The sequence below is a fragment of the Pleurodeles waltl genome, chromosome 3_1 (genome assembly GCF_031143425.1).
Source record: "Pleurodeles waltl isolate 20211129_DDA chromosome 3_1, aPleWal1.hap1.20221129, whole genome shotgun sequence".
Classification (NCBI taxonomy): domain Eukaryota; kingdom Metazoa; phylum Chordata; class Amphibia; order Caudata; family Salamandridae; genus Pleurodeles; species Pleurodeles waltl.
This window is the reverse complement of record NC_090440.1, coordinates 1,407,845,222-1,407,869,558: the sequence shown is the minus strand read 5'-3', so window position 1 is coordinate 1,407,869,558 and position 24,337 is coordinate 1,407,845,222.

Below are 24,337 nucleotides of genomic sequence, written 5' to 3'. Positions count from 1 at the left end.
GCACATTGGGTGGCAGGCATGTGTAATTACTGTGCCTGTGGCTGTGTCATCACAACACCCCTTGCATATAGTTAAACCTACTCTACCTACACAGCTTAGACATCAGAGCTGATGAAGAAAGTCAATACCACTCATGGGGTTATGTCATGGTGGTGTCTCTTGCAGAAACACTTCGCTACTGCCATGTCCCATTGCCGAAACACATGTGTGCTGCTTCTTACAGCGCATATTAAAATTGCACCTTAGCTAACATTACTTGTACATGCGCAGGAAGGAACACCACCCCGCACATAAACAAGATATCCCCACAAGGCAGCCACTTCTTCATCAAGATGTGTCAATGCCTGCCTGGGTGCAGGGAGAACTAATCTGTGCAGCTGCAATTGGAACTGCAGGGTGGTCCTGTATAACAGTAAACGTGGCACTACCCTGCATAACTAACCTTGCGCAGTGTTGAGCCACACATATTGACGCTGATCAGAACTGTGCCACTAGAGACAAATGTGCACTACAATTTGCAATCTGTAGAACCCAACACATACAGGGTGAACCCACAACAACTCTGACACAACCATGTGAGACACAAAGGAATGGGGAAACAATCACACAAACACAACATTTGGTGTATGTTTGTGAACATCAAGGTGCAACTTATCACATTGATGGGTGGGGGATGGCTCATGGGCAAGTCTGGCATTGGTAAGACTGCCAGTGTGGTCTTCCCTCTGCGGTCGGCATTGCGAGTTTCAAGCTGGGATGGCGGGTGGAAATCTGTCTTCTCATGCCAGCTCTGTGGGGACGTTACCACTACATTGTTGCTGGATTAAATAGAGCCAGTGCCAATCTTGGGGTGCATTGGGTTTGACAGCACATGCTGCACTTGTCACTGCAAATCAGGCAGTGGAAAGCGCAAAGGGCCTGGGCATGGGGGCCCATGCACTGCCCATGCTAGGTGCATGGGTAGTGCAGGGGCACCCAGGGGTACACCACATCACATTACCGCCAACCAGTGTATGGCAGTTGAACCGCCATGCAAAGGCTGGTGGAAAAACGAGATCATAATCTGGGGGTAGCGCTGATCATAATGCTGGGCTGGTGTAACAACACAGGTGACATTGACAGTCGTTAGCTGGAGGCTGCCTGCCAGTGCCAGGCCATTGGCCCGTGGTGCTTTCCCCACAGTCTAAATGTGCCAGTTCCACCTGTGCTGATGGCGGTGATCATATTGCCAATGGCAGTCTGGTGGTCATAGGACTGCCAGACTTATAATCAGGGTCCATGTAGCACTAGCACAACTAGCTGCAGTATCTGCATCCACCTAGCTGGAGGCATGATCAAAGTTGAAAAAAAGTAAACTGGCTATGTCCATAATTTAGTGGTATCAGGCACTGTCAGGTACAAAATGCTGTTCACATGAATAAATTATACCTATGTCGGTCATCCCTGGGTCCTCCCCTGTGCCAGTGGTAAATTATCTGCCCTGCCACAATGCTGCATCCCTTGCACCATTGTGCAAGTTTGGCTGGGTTGAGGAGGAGATCATACCTGTGTAGGAGGAGCACCTTCCAAAACAACCAGAAACCGAAGTGGCAATATGCTAGGTCCATGTGTGCTGTGGAATGCAGAACACATACACAAACTTTAACATGATGAGCAATCAAATAAACGTCATTATTGCACCTTGGTAATGCCATCCCCGGGGTGGTGTAAGATATTGGTGCTGCCTCAGGAGTATTAAAACACGTAAAACTGCTACAGGATGCAATGTGTGTTGGTGTGGCTTGACCACCGCAACAGCCATTGCAAGGCCCTCCCCTGCAAATATATGCTTTGGAAGGGGCCACAATAACAAGGTGGTGTCAAGCCACTCTAAGGGAATACATCACCTCATGTAAATATGACGCATTCTTTTCAATGATGTGTTATATCAACTGCCACAACATAGAAAGATTGATTTAACACCATCTCATTCCAGAGGACGATGGCTCTCCTGCTGATCTGCCTGTCCTGGAGTTCACCGATGACCTGGATGACCAGCTGACAACCATCAGCCAACTGACACTCCAGGATGTCCTGGGATCCCTCCAGACATCACCTCCAGTTGCAAGGAGGGCAATCAATGTTGAGGTCTCCCCATATAATCCTCCCAACAACCAAAATATACTACCTGCCAGTACAAACACAGCTCAGGACTCAGTGGTCCCAGAGACAAGCTTCCAGAGGACCGTGGTAGGAGGCCAGAGGGAGCTGGCCAAGTAGGTGTGGGTGGGGATGGAGACCATGGCAGACAGCCTAGAGGGAGTGCGCACATGCCTCGGGACAGCTAATGAACACACAGCTGCCATCTGAGGCACACACTCCCCATTGTGTTGAGTCCAGCAGTATCTTGTGGACATAGCTGCTGCCATGAGGGAGAGGCCACAACTGTCCTGCCAAACTGGCAGCAGCATGATAGAGAACAAGCTGGACTCCACTCAGCGTGAGGTGGCCTCCCTCAGGTAAGACACAGCTGCCTACCACCGGGATGTTGCAGCCATTTAAAAAAATCAGCAGTTCTTCCTTGCTGCAGTGATGCCATATGTCACACTACAAATGGCAGCTGCCGGGATTTGGGACTCCACATTTTCAACCCCTGAAGTGTGTGTGTGGCCCCCTCTACCTCTCCCTCACCACCACCAATGGCACAGGAGCCACCACACACATCAGAGGATAAAGATGTGGAACAAATTACTTTTACTCAGAATAGTACCCGGTAGCACCAGTCTGTGCCACATGGCCAGTTTTTTCCTTAGTTCTGGGCTAAATATCATGCCAGTGTTGTCACAGTAGGATATGTGCACTCTCCACCCACCCACTGTTGACCTGGATGCTGTTATTGACTGTCATTGTCTCTCACTTACCAATTGGCAATTTTTGTTCCTCCACACTTATTGACACTACTCCGAAGCATGTCTCATGACATGTCCCTCAACCCTGGACTTGTATCTTGTCACAAATATCTGGATTTCACAAATGGGGTCACTGACCTGGATATTGTAGATATCTCACTACCACATTTCTACTTGTAAATAAACACCTTGTATACATTTAGCATGTCTAAGTCTATTGTGATTCATCTACTTATCTAAATGATTGTAATGTGTGCATCCGTGTCATTGGTCACAGAATATCAGTGTATGAGTGCAGGCCTTTGGGGGCACAAAGCTACATACATGGATCCTAACATGTGTATGCTGACCTCATCACCTACAAGCAATTCATTAAGAATGTTATAAATGAAGGACACATATATGGTTCCCTGAAAATCAAGTCTAGGGCAATATTGTCAGCTAGGAGTACTATAAGAACTTATTGGTGTGGTAGAGAGGTAGCTAACCTCATCAGTGATGGCCACCGGTCAGTGTTGCAGGATAGAGTTCCAATTGTGGCTGTTGTCAGATGTGTCACAGTTCCCAAAATTGCTACTACAGGACCCCAACACTGACAGCTGAAGTACCAGACTTACATGTCCAATACAAGGTATACATAGACATCATGAAAGGTGGGTTTACTGAATGGCTGATTCAAGGACTATCAGATGTGATGTTGCAGTCAATGTGACAGCTCAATTGTCAATAGGGGTAGCACATGGTAAATGAGGGTTTTGAAGATAGGAAAGATTCCCTATGTCATTTCCCCAGTTTGGCCAGTGCACTCATGGGTAGAACCCTGAGACTCACACTAATTACACAAACTGTTTGCAATTATAACAAGATATTTATTATTTAAACAAACTACTTAAAAACAACTAAAACCTACCCCATCCTAAACTAACCTATACTAACTATAGTTATCATACAAACTATGCTAAACTTAACTTACACATAAAACAGCACACTCTAAACATTGGCCCAGCCACCCCTCTTAAGAAACAAGACACAAGTAGGACAACAATTACTACAACTGCATATGTATTAACTAATCCTATGGCCCAAACAAATATATTTTTATGTATTTTTTTAAATAATTTTCTATTTTTTTTTATAGAAACACATATAAACCCCAGCATAAACCCCACCCAAAAACCCACCAATAAAAACATAAGAATAGTAACCCACACCCCAACTACACTTATCCTAAATAATGGCTACACTATACTAACCTACCACTAACTACATAAAACCCAAACTAAAATATGTTACAACTTTAAAAGGGAGGGGAAGGAACTGGGAGGTAGTCCATCACTCTTCAAGTTCATTTACTTGACTTTTTAACCTTTTTCTTGATGAACTTTAGGAGTTTGCTGTCCTCTGCCAAAGCCTCCTCTAACTTGTCCAAACATTGGAGTATCAGGTTGATATCCTGACGTAGGGCCTGTTCGAACTGTGATGGCCCAGCGGCGGGTGGTGGCAAAACTGGTGCCAGTGTGGTGACCAGTGCTGCAGATGTGGATGGGGTGGGTGCAGCTAGGAGCCCCTGCATGGTTGATGTGCCTGCTCCATCCTTTGTCTTGGGTGGCTGTGCAGGCCCCCGTGTGGGAATGCCCGCCATTCACCAGAAGCTTTTTTGTGACAGAAACGGAGTGCCATGTACTGGTATCCTGCGTGGATCTCCAGGATGTGGTGGTAACGTTCGGACTTCCAGTAGAACAGGTGCCTTTCATCATTGGTCATGTTGGCAGTTGTAAAATGTGGACAAGCAACCATCAGTGTCATCATTGGGTGGAGTATGTATAGATTTGTAACTTGCACTGCTACAGCTGAATACACATACAGGCCTACAGACATTCCTCAAAAACATGAATTGCTTCTCATCTGCGTCTATATCCAACCATACATCCCCAGTATCTTGTACATATCAGTGGGATGACGTCAATCCATTGTAAATCAAGAGGGGGCACAGCTGACAGGAACTCACAATGGACTGCTCAACATCACTCAGATCTACACTGCGTGCAACACGTGTCTCAACAAGTTTGGATTTCCTGTTTCCCTGAGCAGAAGGTGGGGTTGGGCATGCCATCCATCAGCTCAACACCCCTGGTGATGCACCAAGGCCTGTGCACTCACCATCAAGTGTAGAAGTGGACCAATTGTTGGGTGGGCTGCTAGCTACAAAGCTAGTATTCTATGTACTATGTACTACAAAGCTGTTACATCTATGGTATGTATGTACATCTACATATATACCATAGATGCATCTATGCTATGTTTGTAAATCTACATTTAAGTGTCCAGGTGTAAAGCCTGGCCTGAGCCTACTTTACTAAGGTCCAGCTGCATTTCCCATGCTGTGGCCACATGTACAACTGATGCTATCTTTTCATGAGAAAGGGTGGGCGAATCGTGAGCTGCACATCCCTGTTGTCAAGACATAACAGCATTGGAGCCCCCTACCCTGTGCCATGTAGTCCTACGTGTGTTCAAAAGCACACACATGGTGGCTGTACGGATGCCCTGAAGGCCACAGCATTTGTGTCACAGCTTTGGTGCTGCAACTGTATTCAGGAGCATCTTACATCATTAGCAGGTGTATTTCAGATATCCTCACAGCACCAGCTGCACACGCAGCATTGCCTTCTTATGCATCTGTGATGTGACCTACATCAGTCACAATATACAGGGAGTGCAGAATTATTAGGCAAGTTGTATTTTTGAGGATTAATTTTATTATTGAACAACAACCATGTTCTCAATGAACCCAAAAAACTAATTAATATCAAAGCTGAATATTTTTGGAAGTAGTTTTTAGTTTGTTTTTAGTTTTAGCTATGTTAGGGGGATATCTGTGTGTGCAGGTGACTATCACTGTGCATAATTATTAGGCAACTTAACAAAAAAAAATATATACCCATTTCAATTATTTATTATTACCAGTGAAACCAATATAACATCTCAACATTCACAAATATACATTTCTGACATTCAAAAACAAAACAAAAACAAATCAGTGACCAATATAGCCACCTTTCTTTGCAAGGACACTCAAAAGCCTGCCATCCATGGATTCTGTCAGTGTTTTGATCTGTTCACCATCAACATTGCGTGCAGCAGCAACCACAGCCTCCCAGACACTGTTCAGAGAGGTGTACTGTTTTCCCTCCTTGTAAATCTCACATTTGATGATGGACCACAGGTTCTCAATGGGGTTCAGATCAGGTGAACAAGGAGGCCATGTCATTAGATTTCCTTCTTTTATACCCTTTCTTGCCAGCCACGCTGTGGAGTACTTGGACGCGTGTGATGGAGCATTGTCCTGCATGAAAATCATGTTTTTCTTGAAGGATGCAGACTTCTTCCTGTACCACTGCTTGAAGAAGGTGTCTTCCAGGAACTGGCAGTAGGACTGGGAGTTGAGCTTGACTCCATCCTCAACCCGAAAATGCCCCACAAGCTCATCTTTGATGATACCAGCCTAAACCAGTACTCCACCTCCACCTTGCTGGCGTCTGAGTCGGACTGGAGCTCTCTGCCCTTTACCAATCCAGCCACGGGCCCATCCATCTAGCCCATCAAGACTCACTCTCATTTCATCAGTCCATAAAACCTTAGAAAAATCAGTCTTGAGATATTTCTTGGCCCAGTCTTGACGTTTCAGCTTGTGTGTCTTGTTCAGTGGTGGTCGTCTTTCAGCCTTTCTTACCTTGGCCATGTCTCTGAGTATTGCACACTTTGTGCTTTTGGGCACTCCAGTGATGTTGCAGCTCTGAAATATGGCCAAACTGGTGGCAAGTGGCATCGTGGCAGCTGCACGCTTGACTTTTCTCAGTTCATGGGCAGTTATTTTGCGCCCTGGTTTTTCCACACGCTTCTTGCGACCCTGTTGACTATTTTGAATGAAACGCTTGATTGTTCGATGATCACGCTTCAGAAGCTTTGCAATTTTAAGAGTGCTGCATCCCTCTGCAAGATATCTCACTATTTTTGACTTTTCTGAGCCTGTCAAGTCCTTCTTTTGACCCATTTTGCCAAAGGAAAGGAAGTTGCCTAATAATTATGCACACTTGATATAGGGTGTTGATGTCATTAGACCACACCCCTTCTCATTACAGAGATGCACATCACCTAATATGCTTAATTGGTAGTAGGCTTTCGAGCCTATACAGCTTGGAGTAAGACAACATGCATAAAGAGGATGATGTGGTCAAAATACTCATTTGCCTAATAATTCTGCACTCCCTGTACATGGTGGCTGCACCATATTGGTTATACTGCTGACATCTGGTGTTAGGAGAGTAATAGACTTAAACCTGAAAACATCTTGAGTGGAGTTGTCAACACATTGTGTGCACTGATTACTGCAGTTCTGGACTTATAGCTCCTTGCTGTACCACTACCTCATCATCTCTGGAGGGTACTGTGGCACATGTGGTGTGTGAATGTCTCTTACAGAATCCCCCTATAGAGTTATGTAGTAAGAACCCTACATCTGTGCCATCTTGTCAACAAGTGTGAGCTATGTGTGGCACACATTGCTGATTATGGTGCTGTGACAAGGTTGTTTACAACAGGCATGCTATGTACATATACAAATGGCCTGTGACCTTTGATGGCAGACATCTATGAATATGTTGTCAGCCATCACTATCCCTTTTCACACATTTCCATGCCAGCACACTTTGCCCTTAGAACTACATGCAAGCCAATCTCCTAGCACAACCCCACAACATACATGATGGGAATGTGACTGGGCACTATGCTGACGGACAATTGGCTATGCAGCATTCTGCCATATTCACAATGCAGGAATGTGCCATATTGAATGGGAGATGGTACATCACTGTGTTGTCACCTACACTGGCCCTAATCTTGCTTCCATTACTTGACCCAGCCACCTCTGTTGTGCATAGCTGGCTGCGTTGATGGGGAGATAGCCATTGTGCCTGGAGGGACAACTTCCTACACATACAAAATCTTCAAAGGGTCTTTGCACTTTCGATGTGTGCTGCCAAATGCAGCATCCATTGAAATAGCCAAATATGGAGGGTACAACAACATATATGTTAGCTCGTTGTGGCCTGATAAAGCCACACCTTGGTGTGTTTTCAGGATTTGCTACAGCCTCTAGTGTAAGAAAATGTGTAGATCTGGGACACCATCTAATTGCAATGGGAGTTGCTATGGCACAGCCACAGTAACACCCATTCCACGCTCCTTCCACCGAAAGTACTGCTTGTGAAGGGGCAGAATAGAGATGTTAATGTGAAGCCACAAAATTTGTCCTAAGCCCACCTTGTATACACGTTGCAGGTCATAGCGGGCCCAGCGCCTCACAAATATTGAAGCTCCGGTGGTGCTTGGGCCTCTTACACATTCCCCGTGATGTCACCATCCATCCTCCTATGATTTCTTATCATTGGTCCAGAAAACTACATCTCTCATTGTGTTCCACACTTCTGATTGACTCACACCAAACCCAGGAGTAGCTAATAGGAGCTACAATATGGCACTTACTGGATGCATCGGAGTCTTTGAATCTCACCACCACTCTACCGGTGTATGGGGCAGGTTCATCATTAAGACATGAATTTTAAACATTGCTTAGTGTAAACCCTAGTTAATGCAAATGGACAACATAGTTGCAGTAAACGTGTTAGGCTGTGTGAGGAAGTCATCTTAAAAGAAGATCAGTAAATATGACAGACTACTATGATCACTCAATCACACATGTTCTCTGATGAGGTAGACCCACACATCTACAAATCATCACTGTCCACGACACTCCTGTGGTGCATTTCACAGCACCATGTCTGCATGGCATTGTCATGCAGCTGTCTGTTTGCACAACACCTCCATGGCCATTTGGACACCTGGAACATGTATATCCCACCTAAGGGCCATGCTATGGTTGTTGCAGTGGCTGGCCCATTATCACAACCATAGCATGTCAGCCTGCATCAGATATAGTATACATCTATGTTATCATCATAGCAAACTGATGAACTGCTTCCCTGGAGTTCTGTGGGCTTTCCAAGGTGTTGATGATTGACATTATACATCCTTCCGTGAAGTAAGTGAAATGTGTGTGCCATCACAAGGCACTCACACTGTGAAAAGGGCTATGTGAAGATCAGCACATAGACTGATCCGATCTGAAACATGGATGTATTGCCAATGATGTGTGCCCCGCCATTGTTGCCATAGTATACCATTGTTGAACCAGTGAGTGATGAGTACATGGGCATAGGAATATGGATCAACACATACACACTTGCTCAGTGGTCAGAGGATGCATCTGGTGTTGCAGGTTAGTGAGTGATATGCCAGTGATAGAACTGAAGCAGTGCAGCTCCATACTGTCAGTGAGGAGCAGCAGGCCAGTGGAACAGACCCAGCACATGTGTGTGGTCATGGAGATCATATAGGCTGACTCTAATACACAACACACTGGTCAAATTGAATGGCCAGTAGTCTGGACCCACAGCATGGTCAAGCTCCCTAACATGGCCTTGCATAATGACACCAAAAGGCCTATAGGACTACATTATTGCAGCACCTATTGCATCTAAACTGTCCTTGTGGGCCTTAGTGCACCCCTTACTCACATCCATGTGTGTACATAGTCATACTTTTGTGACAGCTTGATGGCAGTGTGATCCTTCATCATACATACATGTGGATGCCAATTATGCACTCAGCAGGAGATGCTACAGATCATTGAAACGTCTGCTGAGTACATAGGGGCCCTTCTCATACATATCTATGCCCAAATTTCACACTTTACTCAGAAGCCTTACAGAGTGTATGGAACTCATACATAGGAAAACATGTTGTGACTCTGAGGTTTGGAGTTTGCCCTCCCTTTCTCATTTTTACACACACTTTCATGCCTGTTTCATGGCGCAGGCATAATTCCTAGCTGTTGTTTGATATATTTATCTGTGCATGCATCACTATACTTGGGCCCATATATATGGACGTAGCGCAGCACCTAGAGCTGCATATGTTGATGTGCGGGCCCGAGCGCACTCCTGATACCACCATGTGTGCACCGTCTCCAATAGACTGCGCACCATGGTGGTATTTGGGTGAGAATAGCGTCACAATTGTGTGCAGTAGTCTGGCGCTTTGCAGGATTTGTGTCAAAAGTTTTTTCACTAGTCGTGCTAAGCACCCAGGGGCCCATTGATCATTACGGGAGCATATTTTAAACACCTGCAAAGAGCAGGCGTTAAGAACTCCACCACAAATGGGGTGCAGCAATCTCATTGACTTCAGTGTGCTAATTTGGAGGCCCCCCTTGCTCCAGATCGGCCCTTTCTATACGTTGTGCCTGGCACAGCCATAATGTGTGCCAAGCCTTTCCAAAGTGGTGCAATGAATGCATTGAGCCACTTTGTAATGACAACGCAGGAGAAATGGCCGGTTTGCACCACCTTACCATCAAAAAGTTGACACTATAGCAGCGCAAAGGTTGAGCTAGGGGCTCTTACATATGCCCTTCCATTATGGTTATGCAGGGTTTATCATACATGTGTCCTGCATTGGCTGAATTGTTCTACATTAGAACAGCAGGCCTCAAGTGGTGCAGAGGCTCTTCATACAGGTTGCATACAACATGTTCACAACTATTACTTGGAGCACTCAGACTTATCTGCAACTGTCAGAAAATGCTAAATGCAGTAAATTGTATGGCAATGGGAGACTTACCCACAGTTCCACCGATTTCGATCCCCAAATGGTCTAGCAGATCCTGCTCCCTTGCCACCAGATCTGCCCACCGATGCTTGAGCTGGTGCTCATTGCATCTGTTATCACACTACCGGAGAGTTTAAGGGAGATGAGCAACATGTATTTGGTAGGAAACAACCCATACTAGCTCCCTCTTCATAAAGCTAGTTACCACAAAAAGGTATGGGGTTCACCAATGATGTGGAGCTCTGTTCACGAAAGATTATCCGTGGGCTCCTAGACCTCGCTGGGTGTAGAAAATGCGCAGTGTGGGTGCTGTGTAGGGTGAGTGAGGGAAGGGGGGATTTCCTTTTATGGACTAGGTGGTCTCACACACTATATAGTGTCATGCTTCATCATTTGACCACCTAGCCCCACCCAGGTGGGATAGTACCACCTGGGCGAACTCAACCTCACCGTTAAAAGAACGGGAGGGAGATAATGGGATCCAGCTAAACTAAGGGAATATAAAAACACCTAGGCAGCTACCTGTGTGTGGTCTACACTTTTAATAGTGGTATCTGCTGGTGTAACTGAAAACAAGGGCGGAACACCTCGGTGAGAATGAGGCTTTACTGGGTTGCCTCTCTAAGAATTGGCTGACATGTTTCTGCCCTCTACTATGAGCCATGGAAGGTCTGGGGTTATTCTTCAGGGCCTGGGATCCCTAACCATCATGCAAGGTGAAGATAGATGAGCCTCCCCTCATAAAGGGGGGGGGGTTGATTTAATGGGCCTACCTTGGCAAGGGACTACCTCGTGGAGCCCTGAGGGAGTAGAAAATAAGGGTGACGTTCACTTAATAACACAACACATCAATACTTTACACCTAGCACTCTGAAGTTAAGCCTACTGCTCTGCCATGCTACCAAGGGGGTAAGCAGGGGTTAGCTGAGGGTGATTCTCTTTTACCCTGACTAGAGTGAGGGTCCTTGCTTGAACAGGGGGTAACCTGACTGTCAACCAAAGACCCCATTTCTAACAAGTACTTGATGTCAGCCTTCCCATCTCAGGTACAGGGGTTGTGTGTTTACACATGTAGGACATGTATGGATGTTTTGGCGTACAAATTTGTGTCCATGTTCAGCCTACTTAGAGTTGTATCACCATTGTGACGTAAAGGTTGGACAAATTACATGGTATAGATGGAGTTGTATGTGACTGTCTCCTGTTCTTGTACCATGCGAAGGGCACATACAATGGTATGATAGAGGCAAAAATTTGTGGGTCATGTTCTAACATGCCCACCTTCTCTGTGCATTAGTTAAAGTTTGACATGTAGACATTGTTGTCTCACAGTGTCTGTTTTGGTGTTTGTCTGGTCATTATCCCTTTTATCTGCCATAACTGGTGAGGTATGTTTGTGTCCTCCATTGTTCCCAGTCTTTTGTCTGCTAGCACCTTGTACACATCTTCTGCAGCAACATTGCCAGGTGATATTGGGACAGGATACAACATGTGACTTGTGTAATGTAGAGATATTCCCTTCTCCTACAACTGTCAACTTAGTAGTCAATGTCCCATTGGCGATATTAGTGAGATGTAATGAGTGCCAGACACACATGACATTACACATGCCACAGCACTTGAGTAGTCTCCATGTGACATGGTGTGTTGAATCAGCAAGAATTTGTGGGTATCTCAGAGCTGTACATCCACCTCCACCGTTGAACATGGCAATGCAATTCTCCCAGCATGCCACAACCTAGCTGACTTTTACGCATTACTGACTGATGTTGAGGTGTATTAACTTTTTAGTGCTGTATTTATCCTTTGCCAGGTGCTAACGATATGGCTGTGTCTACTTCCTCTCAGTCTGATGTGGGTCTCTGACAGTATAGGACAATGCTGCACATGTTCCACATGCCACACATGATTGTGATATTGGAGGCCAGTACATGTATGAGCTATTTAGTTACATTTGGTAACATGCAATGGATCTATCATGGAAGTGACAATGAGTGGTTTGTATTGCTGTTTGCTGTGTAATGTTGTTATACTGGGCACACTCTGTAGACATGCAGACACATGTCAATCATTGTGCATAATGGCATACCCGTTGCTACCTAGGACAGACTCCAATACATTTGTATGTACATTTGTACAGTAGGCATGTGTGAATAAAGCCAATTTGTATGACAGGTGTACATCCTATGTAGATAGGGTGTGTTACACACTCTGCCTACATTCCAGCCAGACTATCATTTGGGTGCTGCATTCTCCCATTAAAAATCATAGACCATACAACCTGTTATTTGTTTGTACATGGATTCAACACACCTGGCTGCTTTATGTCATTGCCAAGCCATTGGCCATTCCCCAGCCAATGTGTATGCACCAGACATGATTTACAGTCTTCCTTGTGTCTGGGATGTGGCCAATTGCAGTGTCAGAACATATTCCCATGGACACACTGTGCAGGCTCAGCTTCCAACATTGACTAAATTCAATGGGTAATTACTGAAGAAGCATTGTTACCTATGATATCCCCCCCTTGAAACACATGTACGGTGCAGGCAAAGCTACAATCACACAGAGTAGTGACAGTTTTCAGTTCTAACATTACTGCTGCAAAGATAAGAGGAAGAAATTTAGTGAATAGTTGAGAGGGATCTGGTATATTCCATGGCAGTAGTTGGTTGAAGTTTGAGTGGTGAATCAGAGGTGATTGTGGTGTTGTGAATGTTCCAGGTCTTGTAATATGCTTCAATGTGACTGTGTTGATGTACATGGCATTCTTGAGTGCTGACTCAAGGACTTGTATATGAGCATCAGGATTCCAATACGTATGCTCATCATGTAAGTAACATGTTTTGTGTAGTCGATTTTAGTAGCAGGGTCCATATATTAGATAGAGGCTACCAGCCCCGTTGCAGCACAATGATGTCAGATGTGTATCCAGCATAGTTGCCCTACAAAGCCATCCTATTCCATAGATGTTGCATGCACTGCAACTCTTAGTGTGGCTTAGTGGCAGATAGTGGTTGTGTCAACCATCCTGGCCCTCATTACAAATCTGGGGGTCTCAATAATGCCAGACTCATAGTGGCAGTTGGACTGCCGCGGTCGTGGCAGTATGACCGCCACATTATGACTGTGGTGGACCCACCACGGTTGGACCACCAACATTGCCAAGTTGCCATCAGCCAGCTGCCTGGCAGTCCCAGCAGTCTTAATCTGCCAGGGCTCGGATTTCAACTCCCAAATCTGCCAGCCTTTGTATGGCGGTTCCACTGCCATGCAAGGGCTGGTGGAATTGGGGTGTCAGATGCTCCCCAGAGGCCCTTGGGATGGGCAGTGCTGAGGCCCTCATGGACTGACCTATAGCGCTTACCAATGCACGAATTACATGCAGTCGAAAGCACAACCAGTACTGGTGCACCTGCCCCAACGCCACATTGCAGCTGGATCAATTACGAGACAGCTGCAATGTTTCGGCCCTCTTCCCAGCTGGGCAGGCAGATGAAAAAAAAAAATCCGCCCAGAGGCCCAGCAGTGCACTCCTAATAGGACGTGCAGGGTTTAGATCACAATGGCTGTCTAACAGCGGTGGAAGTTTGCCAAGCCGCTGGACAAACTCACAATGAGTGTCCAGGTGTCCAAGGGTGTGCATCACATATTAGTATGATGGTCACATTTGATACGGGTATATGTCCTAGCTTCTTAGTAATTGGATTTTCAGCCTTACTACACATGCACAGTACAGATTTTGGGAGGGGACCCAGGTATTTTTCTGAAGTGCCACTTAGTACAGTGCATGTATGGCCAGTCATGTCCTCCATACTCCTACAGTGGCCTACTATGGCACCCATGTACATTATAGTTTAGTAGTGAATCAGCATGATGGTGTACTATTGTTAGTCTACAGTGCAGGCATAATGGTGTTTGGGGGCGGTAAGTGAGGCATGTGAGGTGTCAGTTGAGTAGTTGTGGCATCATTTCTCATGATGCTGCCCAATTGTTTTTAATGGCAGGTACATTAATCTTCCTATGTGTGCAATACAATGCATTCAACAGATGTATGTGCAGCCTACAGGTATGTCATGTATGTGTAGAAGGTATGTAGTTGTTGTTGGCACCACTTGGGTGTCATCTGATGTAAATTGTGCCTGAGTCTTGCACAACATGAATGGGAATGTGCCTAGATGTGACTTTCTTTACAATGCCCGTGCCATAGGCCATTGACATGACGGAGCTATTGTTTGTTAGGTCTAATGTGTGTGAAGTATACTTAGTAGTCAACCGGTGGACATTTGCAGTGGTTTGTGGTCTTCTTCTGTATGCGAAGGAGACATAGCTCTACATGTCCTTCAAATGGTGTGGCTGTTAGTTTGTGGCTGTGTTAGGTACTTGTGGGTGTCTGCGTTTGTGATGTTCAATTATTGCGGTGTACTGCGGCATGTTGCATATGTGTTGTTGCCAGTACATCTGTGATGTCATGCCCATGCGTCTTTGTTGTGGTGTATATATTATTTGTCCTACAGGATTGGTGTGTTGTGTGTGTATTGATTGGTTGGTTGACTTACCAACAAGTAGGCTATTTCCATGTAGTCCATCCTGGAACCACTCGTTGATGGTGGAGTGCTGAAGTATGTAAGCATCATGGACGCTGCTAGGGTACTTGGCTGAGATGTTCGTGAAGAGCCCACGGTGGTCCGCGATGGCCTTCACATTAATCGAATGTGTATGCTTGTGGTTCCTGTATAGGTGTTTCATAGTTGCAGGTGGCACTAGTTGTACATGGGTGCAGTCCATTGCACCTAGCACATGCGGAAACCCAGCAATTAGATAGAATCCTTGCTTGGTCTCCTGCTGCAGTTGCTGGGTGTTTGGGAAGCAGATGTGGTGGGGTGTGAGGCGGATGATGGCATCCAGGACCTGAGGCAGGAAAACTGATATTGATGGCTGTGAGACACCAGCCACTAGTGCCCCTTTTTTTCTGAAAGGATCCAGAGGCCAGCATGTGCAGAACAGTGAGGAGCTTTGTGATGGGTGGTATGCTGTAGGGAGTTTGCAGCCTTGCTGTAATGTCTCATGCAATCTGGTTCAGCAGGTGTAGAATGGACTCCCTGTTGAGATGGTAAGTCCTGATGATGTCTTGCTCCCTGAGGCCAAGAAGGGTTGTCCTCTGACGAAATATCCTCTCCTGCCTTCTGCGATGCCTTATTGGGTGCCGTGGTGTTTTTTTGAGCAGCTGTGGTGGAGAAAGCATCTGTCATTGCGGACATCTGCGCCATGTGCCTAGCTGGAGCAGTACGACTTCCATGTTGTCCTGGAGGTAGCAAATGTTCCTTCTGTGATTTTTCCTTAAATAGTGGTGTATGTGCCTAATTTTAACGCCTGGTCAGACCTAGGCGTTAAACTTTGACGCAAAACAGGGTTATCGTAATTTTTTGGGTCCGCCTCCCACCCGTGCGTCATTTTACCAAAGGTGGTTAAACATGACGCTACGGGCTTAGAGTCATTTTTTGGACGGGAACGCCTATTTTGCATCTCATTGACGCAAGGTGGGCTCTCACATCCGAAAAATGATGTTAACTCCTATATTTTGACGCTAGATGGGTCTAGGGTCAAGATATAAATATGGAGTTAAGTTTGCACCAAATTTGTCAAAAAAATTACGCAAATTCGGCACAAACAGGGTATAAATATGCCCCTACATTTCTACTCTCATTTATCGTGCGGAAGTGTAGGTATTAATGGCGCAGCAGGTTCGGTGGAACCAGGGCTCAGGGATCGTACCGGGCCCACTTGACCTCAATTATGACAGTTTTTATTACCTCACAACGGTCTAAGGCCATCCATATTCCATGGTTACATTAGGCCCACAGCACTTTAACTATACCACTGTGGTCTTAGCTACATTCCTTTCCTTCAAACTTTAGTTAGTGACCCTGTGCATATTCCAATCCTCTGAATGAACAGGTTCTTTGTGATTTGCTGATTAGAGCTTCTTATGTGTATGTGTGCATGAAGGTCCCTGATCCATCCAGCATCCATCATTGTCAGGATATGAGCCCTGCATACTTGAGTTCAGTCATATCCGGACACATATGTCCTGACGTTACTGTACTCTGCCTTATATGATCTACTGTCCACCTTCAGACACATTACAACTGCTATTTCTGCCAATGTTATCAGTCTGACAACTAAATACAATGACCGCTGGCAAAGGTTTATAAATGGATTAAAAAGCATAATTGGAGCTGATCATTCTGGTGGAGTAATACATCCCTTAAAATAGCTTGCACTTCTGCATCTCTTATTTATGCATGCAGACAAAATGGCTCATTGGTTTCTCAGACAAAAAGCAAGTTGGTTGTAATTATATTTGTGGGATGAGGTTGTTCTTTGATGCGCTCTCTGACATTGCAACAGAAGAGACTAATAGTCCATTGAGTGATGTATTCCAGAGAGAGGGATCACACCAAGCGATTGCAGGAGAGCTCCCTCCTGCATCACAAGCCATTGAGGATGCCAAGAAGTGTTCTGAGGTGTGGGTACTTGCTCAATAATATATATAACATCACCTGGCCCACCCGTAACCCATTCCAGATTACTCAGCTTCACAGGTGACAGACAAAAAGGGATCACATCTGGGCTAAAGTGAAAAAAATACTGTAAGAAATTGGGTTGCTGGTTGAGGGGGATAAAACAGTACTCAAGCAAGAACCACAATCCTTTTCAGGGTAAAGTCACAAGCAAACCCTAGATTAATTTGTGCTCAATCCTGAGGAAGCTTCACACAGCAGTCAGGATTAACTCTGAGGCACAATGAAAGTATTTGTGCACCACCTCAAACAGTAACACAGTGAAAACACACTACAAAATGCTCCTACTCCAGTTTAGAAAAGAAGAGTACTTTGTAACAATTAAAACAAAATAAAAACAACAAAAATATAATCAGTAGACCCGGAGTTATGCTATTTTAAAGAATTTAGTAAAAATGGAGCAAAAAAGCTCAAAGTGCCAACTGTGGACATCTGGTCGCAGCAGACCCAGACATTGGCCCTCATTACAACCCTGGCGGTCAGTGTTAAAGAGGGGGAAATACCGCCAACAGGCTGGCAGAAAAAAATGGAATCATGACCATGGCGGAAACCGCCAACAAAGACAGCCACTTTAACACTCCGACTGCCACGGCGGTAGAAACAAACACCTCAGCGGTAACTGGCAACAGACAGGCAGAAGACAATTTACCGCCCACTGAATTGCAGGGCACCAATCCGCCAGCTTTTCCGGGGTGGTACCAACGCCATCAAAAGCACGGTGGAAACAGTACACAGAAAGGAAACCACTCACCTTTTGACACCCAACGAGGAACCAGGACGCCATGGAGCCCGAGTTACAAGTGTTACCAATGTTGGTTTACCTCATCTTCTACCAGGAAGATCAAAGATGGCAGCGATGACCACGGTGAGTACTGCACCTAGCACACGGGGGAAGAAAAAAAGAGAGTGACACACACACGCAACACCCCCGCCCCCACCCTCACCCCCAACACTGGACACACAAATACATGCATCAGCATTACATTTACACCCTGTCAAGCCCACACATGATACCTGCCTCAAAACGGATAGAACACTGCAGGGGCATCAGGTCGAAAATAAACAGGCACCTCAGGCGGAAGGAGAGGGGGGCACCTCAGCCAGACGAAGGGACGACGCCACTGCTCCACGAGGGGGCTCCATGCCCACTGATTGGTTCTGGGAAGTGCAAAGCCACAGTCTCACAAGTCTCTCAAGTGGGTGGTTTGCCCACTGATTGGTCCTCGGGAGTGCAAAGCCACAGTCTCACAAGTCTCTCAAGTGGGTGGTTTGCCCACTGATTGATCATGGAGAGTGCAAAGCCACAGTCTCACAAGTCTCTCAAATGGGTGGTTTGCCCACCGATTGGTCCTCGGGAGTGAAAAGCCACAGTCTTGCTAGTGAATGCTGTTCTCCACTGGTGCTGGCGGGGGCTTTTTGCCCAGAGTGCTTCATCCTGCCAAGGATTGGGGTAGTGGATGTTTTTCTCCACTGGTTCTGGAGGGGGCATGCTGCTCAGAGTGCTTCATCCTGCCAAGGACTAGGGTAGTGGATGCTTTTCTCCACTGGTTCTGGAGGGGGCATGGTGCCCAGAGTGCTTCAACCTTCCATGGACTGGGGTAGTGGATCCTGTTCTCCACTGGTTCTAGAGGGGGCATTGTGCCCAGAGTGCTTGATCCTGCCAAGGACTGGGGTAGTGGATGCTTTGCTCCACTGGTTCTGGAGGGGTCTTTGTGCCCAGAGTGTTTCATCCTGCCAAGGACTGGGGTAGTGGATGCTTTTCTCCACTGGCTCTGGAGGGGGCTTTGTGGCCAGAGTGTTTCATCCTGCCAAGGACTTGGGAAGTGGATGCTTTTCTCCACTGGTTCTGGAGGGGGCAAAGTGCCCACAGTGCTTCATCCTGCCAAGGACTGGGGTAGTAGATGCTGTTCTCCACTGGTTCTGGAGGGGGCATGGTGCCCAGAGTGTTCATCCTGCCAAGGACTGGGGTAGTGGATGCTTTTCTCCACTGGTTCTGGAGGGGGCATGGTGCCCAGAGTGCTTGATCCTGCCAAGGACTGGGGTAGTGGATGCTGTTCTCCACTGGTTCTGGCGGGGGCATGGTGCCCAGAGTGCTTCATCCTGCCAAAGACTGGGGTAGTAGATGCTTTTCTCCACTGGTTCTGGAGGGGGCTTTGTGGCCAGAGTGCTTCATCCTGCCAAGGACTGGGGTAGTGGATGCTTTTCTCCACTGGTTCTGGAGGGGGGGCATGGTGTCCAGAGTGCTTCATCCTGCCAAGGACTAGGGTAGTGGATGCTTTTCTCCACTGGTTCTGGAGGGGGCATGGTGCCCAGAGTGCTTCATCCTTCCAAGGACTGGGGTAGTGGATGCTGTTCTCCACTGGTTCTGGAGGGGGCATGGTGCCCAGAGTGCTTCATTCTGCCAAGGACTGGGGCAGTGGATGATTTTCTCCACTGGTTCTGGAGGGGGCTTTGTGGCCAGAGAGCTTCATCCTGCCAGGACTGGGGTAGTGAATGTTTTTCTCCACTGGTTCTGGAGGGGGCATGGTGCCCAGAGTGCTTCATCCTGCCAAGGACTGGGGTAGTGGATGCTTTTCTCCACTGGTTCTGGAGGGGGCATGGTGCCCAGAGTGCTTCATCCTGCCAAGGACTAGGGCAGTGGATGCTTTTCTCCACTGGTTTTGGAGGGGGCATGGTGCCCAGAGTGCTTCATCCTGCCAAGGACTGGGGTAGTGGATGCTTTTCTTCACTGGTTCTGGAGGGGGCATGGAGCCCAGAGTGCTGCACATGGTGTGTGGCAGTTCCCATTCCCTCACCTGGGTGTGTATGCCACAAGATTTTCTGGGAACAGGTAGCATGATACTCCATGGAGGCAGAGACACACCCTTGCCTGCCAACTGCTGGTACTGTCAGTGCTGGTTGCGGTGCCTCATGTAGTCTGTGCAGGGTCCAGTACGTCTCCTGCAGCCTCGGATAGCTGCCCACTGGAAATGATGTTCATGTCGGCTGTGGTGGCACTGTCTGTGCACGTCGCGGGGAAGGTGGCGGTGGTTGCGGCGGTGTCTGTGGCGGAGATGCTGTCGGTGGTGCATGTGTCAGCACCTGTGGAGGGACACAGCAGGACGTCTCCTGCAGCCTCGGATGGCTGCCCACTGGGTATGATGCTGGGGACTGTTGCAGAGGCAGTAGATGTGCAGGTAGCGGTGCAGGTGGCGGTGCAGGAAGCGGTGGTTGCAGCGGTGGCCACCGCCGTTCAGTTTGCTGTTCTGTTTGGCAGAAGGGGTGACACCAGTCCCTCACCCGGATGCTCCGTGCCTTGAGCTGACTTCCCTTTAGCCTTGTGTCCCTTTCTCACCTTGGAAGTCGCTGCTGGGACCTTGGCACTGTCTTCTTTTGTCTTGGAGGAGGCCTTGCTGGGTGGTTGGTGAGGCTTTTCCCTGCGGCATATGGGCCCCTTCTTCACCTTGGCAGGTGGCAGAATAGGGTGATCCTTGGCCTCACTAGGTGGCACACTGGCAGCCCTGATGGGTGCCTCCGCGATGTTACTGGACTTGCAGGGACCACACTGCTCAATGATTTCGTGGCTGAGGTGCTGGGCTGGGATCTGGACATCCTGGCCCTAGGGGGAAGGACGGGAGGGGGGAGGTGTAGGGAAGAGGTCAATGTTAGCCAGGAAAAGCTTTTTAGACACACTGGGACGGGAAGATGGAGGGGGTTTGGCAGAGGAGGAAGAGGTAGTGGTTGTAGGAGGTGTACGTCTGCTGAGTTTGGGTGAGGGTGCATGGGTTGGAGGCTGTTGTGAGGTGGATGGCTGTTGAGTGGGTATGTGCCTGCGTTTGTGTAGTTTGGGAGGAGAGCTCACATACACACTGGGAGAGAGCACAGGGGACGTGTGAATGGTAGTGGGTGTGATGATTGCACGTGAGCGGTGTGTGGTGATGGGCGTGCTGGTGATGGAGGTAGTGGCTGAGGATGTAGTGCGTGCAGGTGTGAGTGGAGACAAGACTGGGAGGGAGGAGGGGGACGTGGAGGAGGGGGACACAGTTGAGGCAGTGGATGTTGGCGTGTCTACATGGGGATGGAGCTTGTGTGAGTGCCTGTGGATGTGTGGTGCTTATGTTTGCCATGTCCACTCTTGTGTGTTGATGAGTGTGCATGCTGATCTGATGGTGTGCTTGGGATAGGCTGAGGTAGAGGAGATTGGGTCTGGGTAGTGGAGGTTGGAGGGGGGAGGCTGGACACAGGGACAATGGCTGCCATCAGTGCTGATGCCAGACCCTGAAATGCTCTCTGCAACTGCCACGCCAGAATGAATGCCCTCCAGGTATGCATTTGTTTGCTGCAAATGCCTTTTGACACCCTGGATGGCATTCAAAATGGTTGATTGCCCAACAGTGAGGGATCTCAGGAGGTCAATAGCCTCCTCACTGAGGGCAGCAGGGCTGACTGGGGCAGGGCCTGAGGTGCCTGGGGCGAAGGAGATGCCCAGCCGCCTGGGTGAGCGGGCACGGGAAACACGCTGAGAGGCTGCTGGGAGGGTGGTGCTGGTAGGGGGGGTGGCGGCTGTACCTGTGGATGCAGTGGACACAGAGGTGCCCGCCACCGCAAGGGAGCTCCCATCAGAGGAGGAGTAGCTGTCGCTGGTGTCTCCTCCTGTCCCTGTCGTGGAGCTCCCCTCACCTTCCATCCCACTGGTGCCTTCAGACTCTGTACATTCACCCTCCTGGGCCATGTGGGTTGCAGCTCCCTCCTGCTCCGGTGCCAATGCTCCTCCGCCAGATGATGCTAATGCACACAAGTACAGGGTGACAAAACAAAAAGGGGAGGAAAGACAGAAGAGACACATGGTCAATGCCTGCAATAACACCACCGTTGGCAGACACAACACACAGGGAGCAGCCCTATGCGCTAGCCCATGCACTAACAGTTCAGGGGAAAAGCACATGCCGATGGGGGACTCTGCCTAGACCCAGTTGATGCACACCTGGAACCCACAGGAGCCTAACTATGTGTAGAGGGCCACTACTACTTTTGTGTTTGGAGTGCCACTGAGCCTGCCAAACAATGGATCTACCCTGGCACATTTGCCCTGGCCTAGGGGAACCCACAGCCCACTTCCCTACCCAGAAACCTCATAAACCACGCAGAGTCAGCTGAATGAGACTGTACTCACCCCTTGTGGTTGCTGTGATGCCCTCAAGCACCGATCCAACTCAGGAGATGCCATCTCCAGGATCCGGTACATCAGGGGGGGTCATGGTGCGAAGGGCACCCCTTCCACGTTGGGAGGCCATCCCCAGCTGGGCCTCTGCCATCTTCTTCTTCTTGTTCCAGCAGCCCAGGTCCTCCCATCTTTTGCGTCAGTTGGTGCTCCGTCTATGGTAGACCCCCAGGGTTTTACTTCCTTGGAGATGACATGCCAAATACCCATCTTCTGGTGGGCGCTGACCTAGAAGAAAAGTGAATTAATAATGGATTTTACTCCCCGTCCAGTTCTTCTTACTCATTGGCCACAAACCTCCCACCCTGGCCCAGAAAAACACACACTGACCATCATCACATGCTGGCCTCTTCCCCCTCCCCCTGTATCTTCCATCCACGTCACTCCATACATTCATGTTCCATCCATCATGCTCACAGTGTACTCACCTGTTTGTCTGGAGGACCATAGAATAGCGTGTACGGGGGAGGACCCCAGCCACCAAGTTGTCCAACTCCTCTGCGGTGCAGGCATGGGCCCTTTCCCCAGACACTGTAGCCATTGTCACTTCCAGACTCAGGTCACAGCAGCACTTGCAGTGTAGGTCCTCTCCTGTTGAAGGTCAGGTATCAAGTGAGTGAACAGATAGAAAATGGCGGTCACGTCTACGGCGGTGCATACCGTCACCACCGGCGTACATCGTCTTTGGCTCCTGGAACCCATAGGGCCCAATGATAACCAATGCTGATTTGCGCTGCGGTCTTCGACTGCCTACCGCGACAAAGCACAACGCCAGCGCAGTTACCTCATTTCCCCTTGTCCCTCCTTACAGGTCAGGCAGCTGTCATTTCAGGGGGGCACATGGCAGGGCAACTAACTGCGTCACAGCACTTTTGGTCATGAATACGGACAGACAGCTCCACACACCGATTACATCATGATTGTTCTAAACACCCTTGTGAGTGTATGATTCTCTGCTCACCGTTCTCCTCCATAGGGCACGTCAACTGGGGTAGGTGATGAGATGGTGTCATACTCCAGTATACAGACCCCTGATGGACCTGGCGACAATGGAATACAGATACGTCTTTATCACCTACAGACTTGATCGTGCCACAATCCATGAACTCTGTGCCCAGTGGGAGCCAGACCTGATGTCAGCTATCCGCTATCCCACAGGAATCCCCCCTCTAGTGCAGGTCCTGTCAGTACTCCATTTCCTGGCCAGTGGGTCCTTTCAAACAACAGTGGCCATGGCATCAGGGATGTCACAGCCAATGTTCTCTAACGTGTTGTCCAGAGTGTTGTCTGCCCTGCTGAAACACGTGCGCAGCTACATGGTTTTCCCTCAGGTGGAGGTTTTGCCCACAGTGAAAGGTGACTTCTATGCCCTGGGACATATCCCCAATATCATTGCTACCACTGATGGTGCACATGTGGCATTTGTGCCCCCCCGCAGAAATGAACAGGTGTACAGAACCGCAAAAGCTACCATTTCATGAATGTGCAGATGGTGTGTTTGGCAGATCAGTACATCTCCCATGTGAATGCCAAGTATCCTGGCTCAGTGTAAGACTAATACATTTTGAGGAATAGCAGCATCCCTTATGTGATGGGGCAACTCCAGAGGCACTGTGTGTGGCTAATAGGTGAGCCCAAGGTCCCAACACAGTTGACATAGATGTCTGGGTATGGGTGAGTCCCTAAGGGTTGGTGTATGTCTAACAGTTGTCCCACGATATTTGCAGGTGACTCTGGTTACCCCAACCTGTCATGGCTACTGAACCCAGTGAGGAATCCGAGGACAAGGGCAGAGGAACGCTACAATGAGGAACATGGGTGAACTAGGAGGTTAATTGAGTGGACTTTCGGCCTCCTGAAGGCCAGATTCCGGTGCCTCCATCTGACAGGTGGCTCCCTATACTACTCTCCCAAGAAGGTGTGCCAGATCATCATGG